General features: G+C 30.5%; 1 long non-coding RNA gene across 1 annotated transcript; it reads left to right on the forward strand.

The window, feature by feature from the left end:
- Positions 1-449: 449 nt before the first annotated feature.
- LOC128178606 (uncharacterized) lies at positions 450-7,064 on the forward strand. Its single transcript, XR_008242973.1, has 4 exons — positions 450-638; positions 1,946-2,095; positions 4,393-4,425; positions 7,012-7,064. It is a non-coding gene; the product is annotated as an uncharacterized LOC128178606 (long non-coding RNA).
- Positions 7,065-18,627: the final 11,563 nt, after the last annotated feature.

Below are 18,627 nucleotides of genomic sequence, written 5' to 3' on the forward strand. Positions count from 1 at the left end.
ACTGACGAAATTTTAGTGGGTATAGCTCAAAGCTTATGAAAAGAAACAGCTCCTTTTCCTCTTTATCTTTGTTTACTGTCCCCGGGGATGTAAAAAAAACTAAATAAACAAAATTTATAATTCGAGAACAAATATGTCATGTTGGAAATTTTCATGATTTTCATAATTTCAGTGTGACATATATTACAAACTCCTCTCTTCAAAACAATTAAAATATAATTACATGGCCGCATGCAATATCATGCATTTTCATGCAACAAGTTTTAATTGTTTAAATTTTGTATTTGAATAAACTTTAAGATATTAACATTTTATTCACAACTGCCATTTGAAAAAGTAGCAATATGGTTAGATTAGCGCTTTTTAGTACTCTCAGTACTCTGATTATGAGTTTTCTTTACTTTACATTCTAACAATGGAACAAGCACCAATGTCTATTAAAGATTTCGTCAAGAGGAACAGAACTCAAGCATGGACGCTTTGGCCAAGGCACACATTCAAAATTTACATGTTCGTTCAACATTGAGCCAAATTTCTATCCTGGAATTCAATTACTTATTTACCATGCAACTCAAAATGGGAAATTTAGTGAAGATTCAATATTTATACCAGTAAAAGGAAATCCGACGAATAATTTTGTAAGTTTTTTTTTATTCATTGGTTAAATTTTTTAATGTTTCTAATTTGGAGTCAAATTTTTACTGCATGGGGATTTTTTGTGGAAATTGATTCGTTTTTAGCTCACCTGACCTCAAGCTTAAGTGAGATTTTCTGATCAGTTTTTTACAGTGTTTGTCTGTCTGTCAGTCCGTCTGTCCGTAACCTTTTCAATTTTTAAAAAAGAAATTCTCCGTAACAATCGGGCCAATTTCAATCGAAATTGACACAAATCTTTATCGAGTATAGGGAATAAAAGTTTATTTTAATTAAAGGCAACCCTTCATTTAAAAGGTAGTTATTAAGAATAGTTGAAAAATGTTGCTAGTGTTTTTAAAAGAAATATTTTTCTCGAAAGGCCATTTGGCCAAAAAGCTGATGCTAAAACTTGTATGGGAGCATCCTCAGGTAGGGTAAATTAATTTTTTTTCAAATCACGAACCACGGAGGTAGGGTTTTGGGCCTTAATGGTGGGGAGGGGAGAAGAGCAGAATTTTGAATAGGCATATATAAAGAACAGTCTTTAAAAATCGTCTTTTCACAAACCATTTGGCCAGAAAAGCTGTAACGTGTGAAAAAATCCTTAGGTAGTGTAGATGCAATTTTTTTCAATGATCCTAGGGTTTGGGGGCACACTCGGGGGCGAATTTTTTTTACCAAAGAATATATTATATAGGGAAATTTTTAAAATCCTAAGCTTCTTCTAAAAAATCAATGGGCCAAAAATACTGTAACTTATGAGACACATGTAGCATTTTCAGTTAGTGTAAATTCAAGTTTGTTCAAATCATGACCCCGGCGGTAGGGATTGGCCACATTGGGGGGGGGGGGGGTTGAATAGTTACAGAGAAATATGTAAAGAAATATCTTTAAAAAATTTAAAAAAAAAAATGTGCTTATAAAAGTTATAATTATAGTGAAAACATCCTTAGATTGTGTACATTAAAATAATTTAAAGTCAAGGTCTTAGGGGGTAGGATGCAACGCTCAATTTGTGATATGACTCTAAAATCATCCTGTTACAAAAGGGGCTCAAAGTTTAACATACACGTACGAATATCAAGAAAAAAAATATTTATACCATACCTATTGTACTTCATTGTCCAGATTTTTGGAATTTCGGGAGAAAAATATAAATGTACATTTATACATTATCCATTCTACTACGATGTACATTGTCCAGATATTTTGTATATGACTCAATAAAGCTGATTTTATGATCGCTATTGTTGCTCAGGTGAGCGATGTGGCCTATGGGCCTCTTGTTTGTTTGTTTTTTTAAAAAAAGGTTAGCATATCGACACATCAAAGGTCATGCAATCCAGGTGAGACTTTGAGATTTACAGTAAACTCGACAAGGAATTCCGTTGTCTATCTTTTAACTATCGATGAAGGAATTCATAGATCACAACATGGATTCGACATAAACATTGATGATGTGAGTTTGCGACTTTTTCTTTAAATTTTGTTTAATTGAACATTTTGATATTGTGTTGGATTTTTGGCCATTATTATATCATTATATATTGCTAGAAAACATTTTTAGTTAGTAATTATGTTTATTGTAGACTAATACAAATATTATACATTTTAAGACAACGGTTTAGTGGATTATACACATGCTCTGGAGTGCAGCTGATATAAACAATTTTAAAAATGTTTATCCAAGCATTTAAGCAATCCATGAGCCAAACAACAAAATCTTAATTTTATCACCATTTCATTGCCGAATGGACATTTACAATATTTGAGTGGTCTTAACCTTGAGAGATGCAGACCTCATGTTTCATCTTTAGAACTTAATTACTTAATAGCAATGCTACAATACTCCAAACTCAATGACTCTTGTAGGGAATAAACAGATCCCAGTTTTGTTTAAATTGTTTCATTAGTATTTGTGACATCAATTTTTGTTAAACATACAAATTCGTGAACACGCAAACCTCTACGAATTTAACTTGTTATAATTTTTCTTACTTTGATTTACATTTAGTTTAATTTGTGGTTCCACTCAACAGTGCGATCCAAGAAAATTGGTGCTCAACGATTAAAATTGAACACCGTTCGTAAATAGGCATCGTCACCTAGACTAGAAACCGGTATACAAACCCTTCGATTTCGTTATACCCGATTCCACATCTGAAACTCGTGGCAAACGTGTAGTATTTCTTTCGTGATCTTTGGAATTCATGCATTTATTTTCTTATTTTTATGCATATTCTGTTTGTAAATAATGCATAGACCTGTTTTTTTTATATTAGTATTCTTCATGCTTAAAAGAAATGCATTAAATTTGATAATTTCATCGCAACCGAGTAACACGGTGAGAAAAGGTGTACGTCCAGACACATCCCTGCGAATGTGTTCAGAATGTTTTCTTTATCGTTGCTAAGTATGTGCTAAATCCAGAGGTGTTCGAATGAAAGTTCACGAGACTTCACCGAGATTTGTTCAGTTCCTGTGAAATTTCGAGCGGAAGTATAAGTGTTCGGATAATATTCTCAAAATACGTAAGTACTGGTCGTTTTTCATATCGTATCCTACTTTGGTTTATGTCAAAATTCTTTTAAGATGTATGTCTTATTTCATCATTTAGCGGTTTTTTTATATTAAACGATAATATCTAGAACAGAGTTATCGTTATTGTTCAACCAAGTTTTGAGTGGTTGAAAATATAAAAATTGCGTGGCTAAATAAAATCATATCCATGTTTAATGCTTGTGGTGTGCAATAACATGTTTTTAAAAGAAATAATAGGTGTCTGTTTGGCATAAAAACTTCAGTATATCGAGCCATTTCCAAGGAACATTCTGCATAAAATAGTATAGTCTGCTTCACTATTGATGCTATTACTAGGTCAGGCGCGGATCGAAAACTAATCCCCCGGGGGGGGGATCTCTACTTAGCATGTTACATGTAATTGTTGCAACTGCAGACAAAAACTATTTTTTGTATTTTCACATTTATTTCTAGAACACATTTTATCCACCAATTAATGAAGATAAAGTTTAAAATCAATAAACCTCAAGATTTTATATTTGACTACTAAAGTACCTAGATTCTATGAAATAGACTCAAACACGAGGCACGATTTTTACTGCGAAACTGAAATGGTCAAATAAAACCACGTGGTCTAAAATTTAAATGACAATAACTTTAATAACTTCTTCAACGAAATACTTTTAACTGCTAAGAGGTCTGTGGCTTATATAGGGGTTGCAGAGATATCGGTGATAAAGAGAAATATCGTGGACAGTGCGGTGTTCAGCTTTAATGCGAAAAAAACTATTGTGTCAAAGGCAAAACATAGATGCCAAGCCATGAAGTATTAATGAATTTTGATATGAAAATAAAAACATTACACCTGAAATTTTTAAGTATATGGATTGGCAAAGAATGTGCTTTACTTTTACAAAGTTAAAAATTTAAACACTAGAAAAGATGATTAGCAGAAATTTTATTACTTTATTTATGTAATAATAAGTAATGATGGAAATATATCACAAGGGTTTGTAAAGTGCAGTCAGATCTGAAAACGACAGTATCCAACCAGCAATGATTAACTGTCAAAATTGTGCCATACACAATCCTGCACCAGTTACTAGGAGTAGTCATGATAAAGATAGAAACAAAGTTTTTTTTATGACATTGTTTTGTATCTTGTTGTGATAAATTTAAAATAAATACCAATTATACAATTCATAATATCATATATGCAACTGTTTTACATTACAGATAAATGCCGCGCTTACAGGCATTGTAAGTCAGGTATGGGAATTTCTTCTTATTTTCAATTTTTTGACATAAAAACAAAACTCTTCAATGTGTAACCACATTACATTTTATACATAAGGATTTTTATGCATTTCTACAAAAGAGATAAATTTTGAATGGTTAATATATTAGATAAAGTGATATATGAATAGTGATCAATTTGAAAATATGATGAAATTTCGAATTTTTAAACTTTGCTTGGCACATGCAAAATTTAGAATTTGCCTCATACATGTATCCGATAGAGTGTAAAGGAAATAGCAATCTTGTGGAACCCGAAAATAAAAAAAAATTATATGAAATTGTTCTCAAAATGGTTGTTAATAATTACATAATAATAATGTACTATAATTTTTTAAAAACACAGTGTACTGATATAGAATATGTCGATATTGCCTATATGTTCACAGAATGAACTACCTGTAAAATTAACAAAAAAATACTTAATATTTCATATGCATTTCCGTTTACAAAACTGTTGATTCATCTCCGGTTTTAACTCATCTGAGCTCAATTAAGCTTTTCTGGCCACTCATTTTGTCTTGCTGCTCGTTTTTTCTACTTGGTTTGAACATAATTTACTGGTTATGGAGTTGTAAGATGAACATTTTTGCTTCTGCAGCATATAGAACAATATTCTCCATTTGAGAGCTATTGATAAAAGACCCTAATTTGATAGACCAGTCCCTTTTGATTGTACCGATGAATGTATATGATGTTAAAGAATAATATAATTCTTCTTACAATTCACCCCTGCGAATGTGTTCGGAATGTTTTCTTTATCGTTGCTAAGTAAGTAATAAATCCAGAGGTGCTCGAATGAAAGTTCACGAGACTTCACCGATATTTGTTCACTTCCTGTGAAATTTCGAGCGGAAGTATAAGTGTTCGGATAATATTCTCAAAATACGTAAGTACTGGTCGTTTTTCATATCACATCCTACTATGATTTATGTTAAAACAGGAAAAGCTTTCAAGATGTATGTCTTATTTTACCATCTAGCAGTTATTTATATTAAACGATAATATTCAGAACAGAGTTATCGTTCGTGTTCAAACACGTGTAGAGTGGTTGAAAATATAACCATTGGGTTGCTTGATAAAATCATAGCCATGTTTGATGCTTGTGGTGTGCAATACCATGTTTTAAAAAAAAATAATGGGTGTCTGTTTTGCATTAAAACTTAGTATATCGAGCCATTTTCAAGGAACATTCTGCATAAAATGGTATAGTCTGTTTCACTATTGATGTTATTACTAGGTCAGGCGCGGATCGAAAATTAATCCCATCCTCAGGAGGGATCTCTTTTAAACATGTTAGTTGTTGCAACAGCAGACAAAAACTAATTTTTGTATAGTCACATTTATTTCTAGAACACATTTTATTCACCAATTAATGAAGATAAAGTTTAAAATCAATAAACCTCTAGATTTTATATTTGACTACTATATTAAGAACCTAGATACATGTACTGTGAAATAGACTTTATACACGAGGTACGATTTTTACTGCGAAACTGAAAGGGTCAAATAAAACCACGTGGTCTAAAATTTGAATGACAATAACATTCGCAGGGGTGAATTGATAAGGTCTTCTGTTCCAGGAAGAGTCCGTCTGTAAAGATGTTTCCGTATTGTTCTTTTTCTTGAATCACTGGGTCTGTAGGTCAGTTTAAACATTTAGGAAAAAGAGTAATATTATTAATTTTTTAGTTTAGAGCTATGCTCCAAATTTAGTAACGTCTCCTTTGCAAAGACCTTAATATTGTTTATTTTTTTTTTCATTTTTATGTATAAAGTAATATTGATTACTCTGCTATTATCTAGTTAAAATTTTATATATATATATATATATATATATATATATATATATATATATATATATATATATATATATATATATATATATATATATATATATATATATTGCATTTTATTGATGCAGAAAGAATATTAAAATGGCATTGCTTTGTTGTTTTAATTTTATCTTTGTCACATATCTTAAAAATCAATACAAAACCAACTACATTTTATTTTTTACCATGTTTCATTCTTGTAAAACAGATAAGGGGATATTGCAATTACAGTTCAAAAGGGAATGTTAAAGATATCATAGCGTTAAAAATGTTTTTTGATCGGCACTTACATTCTGTATATATACACACAATATTGTGTTGTGCATTATGGTCTTTTAAAGACTTTAACAATTATCTATAAATCTGTTTTTCTATCTCATATAGAACCAGCATAAATGATATGTTTGATGTACTTCGACCCAAATTTTTCATGTTGGGTATGTAGGTATCTATTTTGGGGGGGGGGGGGGTAATTTCTTTGATAATCTGATAATCCAACTATTTGTTTTCTATACTGAGAAAGCTAAACAAATTCAATATATATTGACACAAAAACATAATCAAATGTGTTTTTAATGTGACATGGACAATCAGTTAAAAAAATCAAATTCAAAATGCTGAACAAATTTTTTGGGTGGAGTCAATTATGATGGATGTGTCGGAGTACATCAATAGGTATTTATTTTGTATAAAACTTCATGGAAGATTCCATTTTCAATTTCAGTTCCAGAACATTAAAATGTTGGGAGGAATTTCTACACTAACGGAAACCTCAGGTTATCCAACTTCTTGCAAAGGTAAATATATTGTAACAATTGTTTCCCTAAATACACTAAAATGAAGTACAGTAAAATTCATAATAAATGTGTTTAAAAATATTCCAAGGTAGCATATTTGCAACTGCCTAATATAATTTTCGTAAAATTCCATTTCTACAAATTATCAAACTTTGTCTTGAGAGTAGATAACTTTTTAAGTGTGTCTAAAAGTTTCGTGTGTCAAAAAATTGATATTCAATGGGAAGATCATTCCTATGGAAGAAACAATTTTTTTTTCAGGACAATTTTCAGAAATCGCGTAGGATATTCTTCGTAGGATTTTCTTTATTATAGAATTAAAAATATAAAAAATTATTATCCGGTACAGTGTAAAATATAGAATATTTCACAGAAGACATGGTTTTACTGCTCTTAATAAATTCAGCTGTAGTTGACCATTTATGAACAACATAAAAGTTAAAGGATTTAGTTAACCATAATAACAACTTTATATCAAGATTAGAAATTGTTTAAGCTATCCAATTTTCGTCTTTTTTTTTAAAAATTAAGATCGAAAAAAATAAAACAATTGCATTTGGTGCCGTATACTTAGTAATACACGTCAAATGAAAGCAATTCCTTGACGTTGAGATGACAATTAGCTGACATGAAATAGCTGATATAGTAAAAGTTTACTACAAAAAGAAATTGATTGTTATACCGACATTTTAAGAAAGTAAACAAAGAATAACTTAAGCACCCACATGAACAACAAATCCACCATAAACGTGAATTGTTTATAAATATGCATTAGAAATTCTCGATTTTTTCGTACAGTAAAAAAGCTCCACCCCCGTTAAAACCAATAAATGATTTGTTGCTTTTGTTACAAGGTTATCATTCTGACAAGCGGTCTGGGTTTAATAACATTGAAAAAAAATAAACAATTATGTCACGGGAACGTTGACTATAACAGCACAAAATGGTTTATGTCAAATTTTATTTAAAATATTCAATCCGGATTCAACATTTATTTGAATGTACTTCAAAGATGTTATGCCAGTTTTTTGGTAAATAATAACTACCTTGAATCAAGTATCTTTAATAAGACATGAGATTTCATTACTTTCTGTACATTTTCAAGAATATAAATTGCTTAGAAAAATATACCGACCCTATGGTCAGCAAAACAAAATTGTTCGAAATTCGTAAAATTATATTGTACTCAACAAGTAATGTTTTATAAATAATAATAGTATATTTTGAGAATATATTTGAGTTCATTTAGTGTAACCGAAATCATTTTAAAAACTTATGATTTTATTAATTTCGTTGTTTGATAAATTATGATTTAGATTTATGCGCCGATGTACCATGCAAAAATGGAGGAACCTGTTCTATGAAATCCGACAGTAGATACACATGTCTGTGTCCACCCCGCTACAGTGGAGATCGGTGCGGAAAACATAAAAAAATAAAATATGCTTTACAAAAACAAGGATGGATTTGGGGAGGGTCGAAATATAAAATTGTATCAAGTGTTGGAACATCTCCAAGTACCGAGAGTTGGAATACTGTTTCAGTAAATCATGTACAACCTTCTTTCCCTCCCGCTCGGTTTCCACTATATGAGCAAAATAAACAGCACCAGAAGAAAACACCAAGCATTGCAAAGGTGGAACCTATAAGACGCAATTTTCCTCGTACATGGATTTGGGAAGAAATACATATGAGGTTTGAAATATTATTCAAATAGCATACATCAAGAACAACCGATCAATTTAAAAAAACTGTGTAATTCTTATTATAAGACAATTCTCAAAGATCTCAAACTGTTGATGTTTCATATGTTTTAAACATTTTTATTCTGATTTTGTTTTTTACAAAGAAAAAAAAACCTTGCAACGATGTTTCAGATAACCGGGTTTTGAATATTGCAACCTTTACAAAGATTAGTCTTTAAATACTAATTAATACAAGAGTTATTTCGAAATAAGCGTCTGAAATTTTAATCCACGGCCAGTATATGGGCAAACTCACTAGATTATCTTCGTTCTCAAGTCAATGAACGCGTTTACAGCCGAAGCCATTATGAATCCTGTATCTCTCACTATAATAATTTAATAGCACAAAGTGAGAAATAATATGCTTAAAGGGGCATGGTCACGATTTTTGTCAAATTCTATTTTTCTATTTTGATTATTTACAGTGCTTTCGAAATGTATTTCTAATGATCAATTGAAATTTGAGAGTCATTCGTGGAGTTAAAAGCAAGATACAGGGCTGACAATTTTTTGTCATGTAAACCAGGCTCGTGACCTGTTTTTGTTTACATAGGTTCAGTATACCAGTTAAATAAAATTTTAAACCTGATTTGTCTATCTTTTTATTTATTCTAAGCATAATTAAACAGTTCCTAACGTTTAACACATTCATTTTAGGTCTAAAACTGGAATTTTCACTTCAACATTCAAAATGTAAACAAACAAATTTCGGTTGCCTATTAAGAATGCTTTACTGAAGCATTGTAAATATTAAAATCGGAAAAATAATTTTTGACCAAAATCGTGACAATGCCCCATTAATATGGGGTTATTTTGTACTTGTCAATAAAAGTTTATTGGAAATTGTAACGAGTGTGGCCTATTTATGTACACTTAATCCACTTTTAATTAAAAGTGTTGGTTGTTTGTTCTTTAAGCAAAAAAATTAACACAAATTTAGTTTCTGACAGAGCAGTGTTTCAACGTGTTAGTAACACAAAAACAAAACAAAAACTGGGCGGAAGTAATATTATAATTTGCTCAATGGAGAAAAGTATTAATTGGGTTCTTACTTAAAAAGTTAATAGTTAATGTTTTCCCCTTAAAAATCTTTAGTATGACATCTTGAGTAATTAAAACTGTTAAAACGATCTTTTCTGTAGCATAGCAATGCGTTATATTAAAAAAATTGAGACCGAGCTCTTCCTTGTGGTCCTCAGAAATATATATCGTGATCAATATGGCTTCTGCCTTAAGAAGATATTGATCCAATCGCGGCTGTTAGTTGTACGCAGTAACTCTGCTTTAACTCTGTCATATGTCATGGACGTTCAAGCTAACGACTGTCATTGAATTTTCACGTGCACACAAAAACAGATAGCCTACTCCTACACCGGGACCTTTTGGTTTTGTAGAACGTTTTCTATAGAACGTTGACCATACTTTTTCACGATTCAAAGAGTGAATTGATATTATTATTATGATCCATAAGTTTTCAATGATATTTTATGCCAATCTCTTTTAAGAATCTATAATATCTAAAGGATAGTCGCATGGTATGTATTTAAGGATTTTCTTTTTGTTATAAAATTTAAAAATAAGTATTGAAATTCAAAGTCGAATGAAAACTAATTATACTTGAAAAAAGGAAGTCATGAAACACATAATTAATGTGGATATTATTCAATATTATAGAGATTAGAATTTCAAACGTGAACTTGAACGTGTGGTTATATAACGTACCAGTACATGTTATGATTACAATGCTTTGGTAAAGTATTTCTAATAGGCATCCTAAATTTTGTTTACATTTTTAATATTGAAGTGAAAATTCCAGTTTTAGACCTAAGATGAATGTGTCGAACGTTAGGGACTGTTTATTTACATGTATGCTTAAATGAATAAGAAGATAAACAAATGAGCTTGAAAAAGGTTTTTACTGGTATATTGAACCTATGTCAATAAAAAGAGGACACGAGCCTTGTTTATATGAGCCCTGTATCTTGCTTATAACTCTACCACTAACTCTTGAATTTCATATGATCATTAGAAATACATTCCAAAAGCATTGCAAATAATAACAACAGAAAAATAGAATTTGACTAAATTGTGATCATGCCTCTTTTAATCTCATCCTCTCTAATAGGAAGACTAACTACATGTATAAATAACTTATCCCCACTGTAAATTGTTTTTGTTGTTTTTATTACTTGAAATCACTAGATATAACCTGAAACATTTTAATTTACAAAATTATTAACAAAAACATCTCTATTATTATTTAAATAAGCCCTATAAATACAACATGTATCAAACGTGCTTATCATACAGCCATTCTCCAGAAATGGTTCCAAATATGGGATTGCTTTCAGTGAAAAATGAACTTTTGATATTCGTGTTTTAATTGTAATAATATTGAAGTACAACTATTCGCCGATATAAATATGAAATTTGACTCACCAAAATTTCTTCGTTTACGAAATATTTGATTTTGAAGACCATATTAAAAACCCTGTTACGGAAGTCAGAAGTGAATTAATGCAACTAATCCTCGGCCTGTACAATAACAGTAAACTTCACTAGCCACTTTGTTTGATATCATATTGAATACGAATGACATATTTGACAGAATCATGAAGAATTTAAATTTAAGGGGAACATATTTTCAAAAATATCTTTATTTTAAGAAAATTTTTATTTTCAACAATAAAAAAGAAAATAATGCATCATCTTTCATTCAAGTTCAAATGTAAACTAGGAACAATTTCATATGTTCAATGATTTTAATTAAAATATTGAAACAACAGAACATTAATATAGAGATGTTGAGAAACTGTACATCACAAATTGATGTCAGAGGGATTTTTAAAGATAATGGCCCAAAGTTACGGAAGTTAGCAAATTACCTTTTTCTTGGAGAATATTTTTTCCAATACATTTTACAACCAAATATTAGCGAATAAAAATCAAAAACAGGTTATTCATTGTAGAAAATACATTTTTAACTTAATAAGCACGCTTTTTAACAAATTTCTTTCCTCTAATTAGTATGTAATCAACATTACATTGATTTTAAAATGTTGACATGAAATATCGGTTTTAAATATTGAAATACCTAATTGTATTAAAATTGCATGCTCTGATGGATGTACCAAACACAATTATGAAATATACCGGTAAAAAGTCAAACATATAAATCAGTTGTCTTTTTATATTTGATAAAAAGCTTGGATGGTTCGTTACGGATGTCAGAGATTATCATTTCACAAATATCTACTCCTATGATGTTTTAAATAGTCATGAAATTTATTGGTTATATCTTCCTAAACTTCCTTTTTTATGTGGAGGAACTGGGGTCTTATCCCCATTAAAATATGGGTTGACTGAATCCACATCTCACCTTTTTCGGATTTTCACTTATGTTTCTCCATGTTTGCCTGCTTTGCATTAATGTATATACGCATATAATGTATTAATGCATATATATACATATGTATATGCATTGTTACTAATAAGTCAACTAAATAAGGTCTGTTTTTCGCAAGTATATATAAACTCTAATAGTTTAAGTTTCGGGTATTAGTTCTTAAAAAAACTGACATCCGTAACTAATCATGTTTAGAAAAAAAAATCATGAACAGAGTATTTATCAAATATTCTGATCCGGGAATAATACCATTTCGATATAAACATGCATGCATATTAATACAACCTTGAAAAGCCAAATATATTTTGGTCACCTGATATTTTTTTTTATTAAATCACATGTTGTAGAAAACAATAAGCTTGATGCACTATATTTCAATACAGTAAACTTTAAATAGCATATTATGCTAATATTACATGAAAAATGACCACTTTGTTGATTTTAAAACATAAGAATAGATTATCTGTCGTGGAAAATATACATAAGAAGCACTGGAATGAACAGATGCCAAATCTGTTTTTCCCCTGATATCCGTAACGCTGCAGCAAATATTTAAAAAATATTGTCAAATGATAAATTGTCTTAGGTGAATTGGTTTTAATCTGCAACTGATATATCTCTTGCAAATAAAAATAAACTAAAACAGATAAATCCACACATAATGATTCATATTTTTTCGATAGTTTAGCACACTCTCATCATATTTTTCTCAAAAATGCACTTTGTATCAAAATATTAATTGCTTCAGTTAAGAATATCAACATTCCTATACTTTCTTAACTCATGTTCTGTTTCGCTGAACAATCCAAATTATTATCGATGGAAAACCGAGCCCTATATCACTGATTGAAAATACTGTTACGGATGTCATACGTTACGCCGGTCAGGGGTTTTAGTAAATTTTCCTCTCACTGTACCATGCTATTACATTATTTTTCTACAGATGATGATAGATAGCTTTGGAACACTGTGTTCTCGAAAGGCATCATGAATAAGTTTTTCAAATGCCATGAATTTAGTTGAAAATTGCGTTACGGAAGTCAGGCTTTGAAATGCGTCAAACTCAATTTTCAATTATATAATCGATGATTTAAAAAACGCATAGATTTTCGACTGTAAATTGTATATATTTTTCTTTTAATATGCCTATGACATTCAATTACTATAATATCAATAGATATTGTTTTGAATATCATCGCTTACTTTTAAGTCAAACACGTGTTACGGAAATCAGGACGGTTTCAGCGACAATATATAAATCGGGGGGAAAAAAGAAAGAAAAGATTGTTATCAACAGGTGTTTACTGACAAAACACGCTATGTGATGCTGAAATAAAAAATGAGTTTTAATTGTCTCTTTCATCACCGTAATGCTATTTAGTATTGCAGTAAAATTGAAATATTCACGTGCGACATGCTGAAAAATACACAAACCGATTTTTTATTGAAATAATTTGACATTTATGACACTTCAAATGCATATTGTTTGGTATCAAAATTTGTAATTTTTACTGTAGATATCTCCTGAGAAAAGTATCAGCCAAATACATTAAACGGCAAATAATAATTTTGTGATGAATGCTGGCGACAACATTATATCATAATTGGAACCATTTCTGGAGAATGGCTGATAACTTATGAACCTATTTCCGTCACTCATATGTCCTATGATATGCCATGGAATGAAGACACATTAACTATATCATTAAAACTCAATTTGTACATATATCTAGGACAAGTTATAATAAGTAAAAATGGTGTATACAGTTGAAATGGTATTTGATGTAATCGAAATGAAATGATCGCCAGAATAAAAAATGGGTCCTTGTAACAACAATCACAATGACCTTTTCAGAATGTATTGATCTGTCCTGGCATATTTCAAATATTTCATATCATTAATGAGTTCTAAATAGCGACACATCGTATATATCTATATACTCTCTATATGGCAAAATTACGGCAGGAACAAGTTGACGTTATAATCAAGTGTAGTGAAGAAACGCTATTGCCGACCGAAAAAATGTATTAACAACCTTAATCAATCAAAGTACTGATAGTACTGAAAGACGGGGTCTTGAAAGTTTGAATTTGTAAATGTCCACGTTTTCCTCGAATATGTTCCAAAAATTATGAGTTTGAATTAGTTGTTTCAATCTAGTATATTAAAATTCGGCTTTTTGCCTGATACTTTGTCTAAATTTACTAAATCCCGGCCGGGGCTGTTCTTCATAATTGTAGAAAAATGACACAACGGTATTTTATGTAAAATAAGACCCCAAGGAAAAATTTTTTAAACCTACAACTAACCGGTAAAATTAAAACAACTATATTAAGGTAGATAATTTAAATCATTAGATTTGTTTAATTTTGTGATCCAAGGGAAATTCCACAAGTCGGACAGTATCTGTTATACAAGGTTTATGAAAACTCCAAAAACTCTCAAACTGCTGAATTACCGAACAAAGTTAACATTTGGATACCGATAACAAACACAGGCACCTGACGTTAGAAATATTTCTTTTTACAATAAGATTATTCCAAGTACTATAACAATAAAAAAGTTCGTCACGGTAACCATTTTGATTTTTTAGACGGACTTATCCGTCACGATTTTCTTGCAGCGATTCATATAAAATAAATAGGTAAAAATAAATTCGTTCGCCACTTACTACTTTTTTGCGTAAACTCGTGCATCATCTACACGAATTACAATACAACCGTTCCTTTCATTCAAAACCATGCTCCGAATTCAGTCAACTGCTTTTCAAATCGATAAAACTAGAAAATGGAGACCAAAAGTGAATGAATCACGTCATATTTTGGGGTAGACCTTTCATGATTGGCTGTTATATTTGTCGTTAAAAATAAAGCAAAGAATAATAAAGACATTAACTGATAAATGTATAGAGATAAGTCAGTTAAAGGACTGGTTAGAAAAAAAAATAAGAAAAATCTCCAGATCAGTTTCTTAGTGTTAATAAAGGAGAGTTGGTTTCATGTGTTGGAAAAAATATACATATGGTAGTAATATGTTTTACTGACAACTGATAAAGCAATAATTATTGTATGATAATTGTAAATTGTTAATTTTAGCTATTAATTCAGAATTATTTGATTTTAAAATTTCTAATATATGCAAAAATAACGCTTTTAACAGCAAAATTAACAAATGTTGTATGACATTGTCATTTCAGGGATCTGTGTCCTTTCAATACACTCTCGTCTATTAAGCGCACATTTCCATGCGTGTCTTGGAAAAAATGAACTTAATTTCGAAAGCGATTTAATTTCAATTTTTCCGAATTGCTACAATAAAGGATTTGTAAATCAGATTTTAAAACTACGATAAAAACTTGTAGTTTTTAATCTTCTTAAAATTGAGATAAGTACTATTTATTTACATGTACTACCACACGGTAAATTAAAAATTTAAAACATAACTCTGAATTCATAGGTCTGATATTGATGCGAGATATTTACCGATGGGAGAAAGGTCAGCTGAGTTTCTGATGAGAGACATTAAGATATTGATAAAGAATTCTTTTAAATCATGAATATGACTGGTTTTGTCCGTTATATAGTATAGAAAAAAGTGTAAACTTATGTCTCATAACATTAAGAAAAATTAAATGATTATATATTCCAACTAAGCCGGACAACATGAACATTAACTTGGTTCTTTAATCGATAAGAATGGATATATTATTTGATATTTTGGTCACCCAAAATGATTGATCTACTGTGAGTATATAGATTTTGCTTACAATGCATTGTTCAAAATTTAAATTCAGTTTAATTAACTAAAGAGTCAATGAACGAGAAGGCAAATTCATGTTTTTATTTTCTATGTACAAAATTCCTTTAGAGGTGAACAGCAATCATACTGCAAGTAGAATCGAAGCCAATGAAACACCTATTTAATGTGTAAGCCATCTTTGTATAGCCCGTCCAGATTTTAACCTCGGCTCGCGCATGAAGTTCGGTATTTTTCAGGTGATAGATTTTTAAAGCTATACACGCTATAATTTGCGTCAATTTTGAATGACAGTGAAAACGCATGTGTTTGTCAACTTATAAAAGTTATCCTTAATCTGTAAATTACAAGGGTGAATTCCATCTCGTTACAAAGATATAGATTTTTAATTGTTTATTTTCCTGCCAGGAAAATATACCTTTTCATGAATATTGATGAAGGAAGAGCAAACCGACCTCATTGCGCATGTCCGCGGAGAACTAGGTGGTCGTTATTGTTTGCCTAATTAAATATCCAACTTGATTTTTAATATGCTTAACAGTTGTTAATTTGAAATACATACATGTATAATGAGTAAAATACGCTTGCCATTCACGATACCCTTACTTCTGCATTAACACTTATAGGATCTATAAATAGCACATAGGGGAAAAACACAGGTCTACGTCATTTCTTTAAAGGAAGTATTCATATCTACTCACAGGCTTGTATTTTTTTCTTTTGTTTGTACTCGTATATCGGACAAATTTATGCTTTACTGAAAATATCCTTTCCTTTGTGAAACTATCACAATTATGAAGATGTTGACCCTTCACCAGTTTTGGTATGATAGGCTAAATTTAGCTGTCGATATCACGTGATAGATTGATATTCACGAGGAGGCATTACTTTCCTGGCAGGAAAATAAATATTTTTTATTGTTTAATATTTGATATATTTGTTACGTTATCGAATTGAGCATTATAATTAACAGAATAAAGGTAACTTTTATTACTAATCAAACACATACATTTTCCCCTTTATTCAAAATTGACGCAAATTATAGCGTGTATAGCTTTAAAGCTGCTTGGTCCGATTTCTTTGTTATTATAGTATCAAATAATTTTCAATGCAAACCATTTATCTTATAAAGTTATGAACTTTCTGCTATTTACACAAGCAGAATCGGTCTTCTTTCAAAGTTAGAGATATTCAAAATAAATAAAAATAATTTCTCTTTTGGCAAACGAAAAAACAAACCAAAATGCATCATGGGATGTTTAGAAAAGGGAACTGTTTGGTTTCGTCCCCCGAGTGATTAGGGTTATTCAACCCGCATGCTATACATCGATTGTAAAGAAAGCAAACTTCAGAAATATTAGCGAACAAAACGTACACAGGTTTATTTGTAATTTGTCTGAACATTACGACCTTTATTTATAGCGATGTCAAAGTCGTAATACAACCATACCCGTCTTGACGTCACGGGTGAATTTTAATATGAGGCGAAATAATGCGATACCATATTTATGTCGTTTGTTTTGTTAACAAATTTTGTACATAATTTTTTTAATTGAAATTTGGCTTAATTGACTAGGAAAACTACTGCAATGTCTATATTTATACTTATAGTTAGCATAACCATCGTTTAAAACGTGTACAAAATTTGATATAAAATCGGACCAAGCAGCTTCAAAATAAAGTTCACAACTTTTCAAAAATGGCACGTTGCGTTTGGGAACTTTACTTTCGATTCAACCTTCAACCTTTTCTATTGATTAATGAGCTCGTCTACCAACTGAATCGTCGACAGCGTTGTTGCTTCAGTTACGTAACTCATTCAACAAATCACAACAACTACTGAACCCGAGCAAGAATATTTTGATCAATAAAGCTATTTGTTTATTTTCTTTATAGAATTTGGTGTATACATAGATGACTTTAAACGATTTAATGCGTGTTTTTATAATATATATTTACTGAAATGCATGAAAAGCTAAGTTTCTGCACTATTTTCTTACGCGTAGACTCAATTCATGTGTTCTACGTGTGCCTTCCGGTTTGAGACTTTGGCCGACAGTAAACCAATAGACGGGGTCACGTGACCCCGTCTAAAAATGCATTAGGTAAGAAATGTTTCATCTTGACCTCTCTAAAAATGACTGACCACCAAAAAAAAATATCGAATGGGCCCGAATGTCAGAAATAATGATATTTTAGTGCACCCGTGAAAAAGTTTTAGCTGATTTTACGCAATTAATGGTGTATAAAATGAACAAGGTGTAATTTTGTTATGTTTTAACACATTCTTAAATTTAACCCTTGTTTAATTGTTGACATTTGATTGAAACATTTTTAAAAGCAAAAAAATGACGTCATAAATTCAAACGGCGAGGAGTTTCCCGAAAGTGACAGAGTTAGGGTTGTGACGGAGTTAGGGGATATGCGATATATCTATATTTTTTGATACTGTCAATTTTACAGAGTGTTATCCGATTTTCCGGATCACCACACTTGGGATTTTCGATATCGTATCTTTAGTGTGTTTTGAAAGACTTCGATTCAAAATAGGTTTGTTATATAAGTAAACGTTATACAGTTGATTTTCAAAAGATAGTATTGTAATTACAACTTTTAAATGGACAAGGGTATTATG

Source organism: Crassostrea angulata, chromosome 3, assembly GCF_025612915.1.
Source record: "Crassostrea angulata isolate pt1a10 chromosome 3, ASM2561291v2, whole genome shotgun sequence".
Classification (NCBI taxonomy): Eukaryota; Metazoa; Mollusca; class Bivalvia; order Ostreida; family Ostreidae; genus Magallana; species Magallana angulata.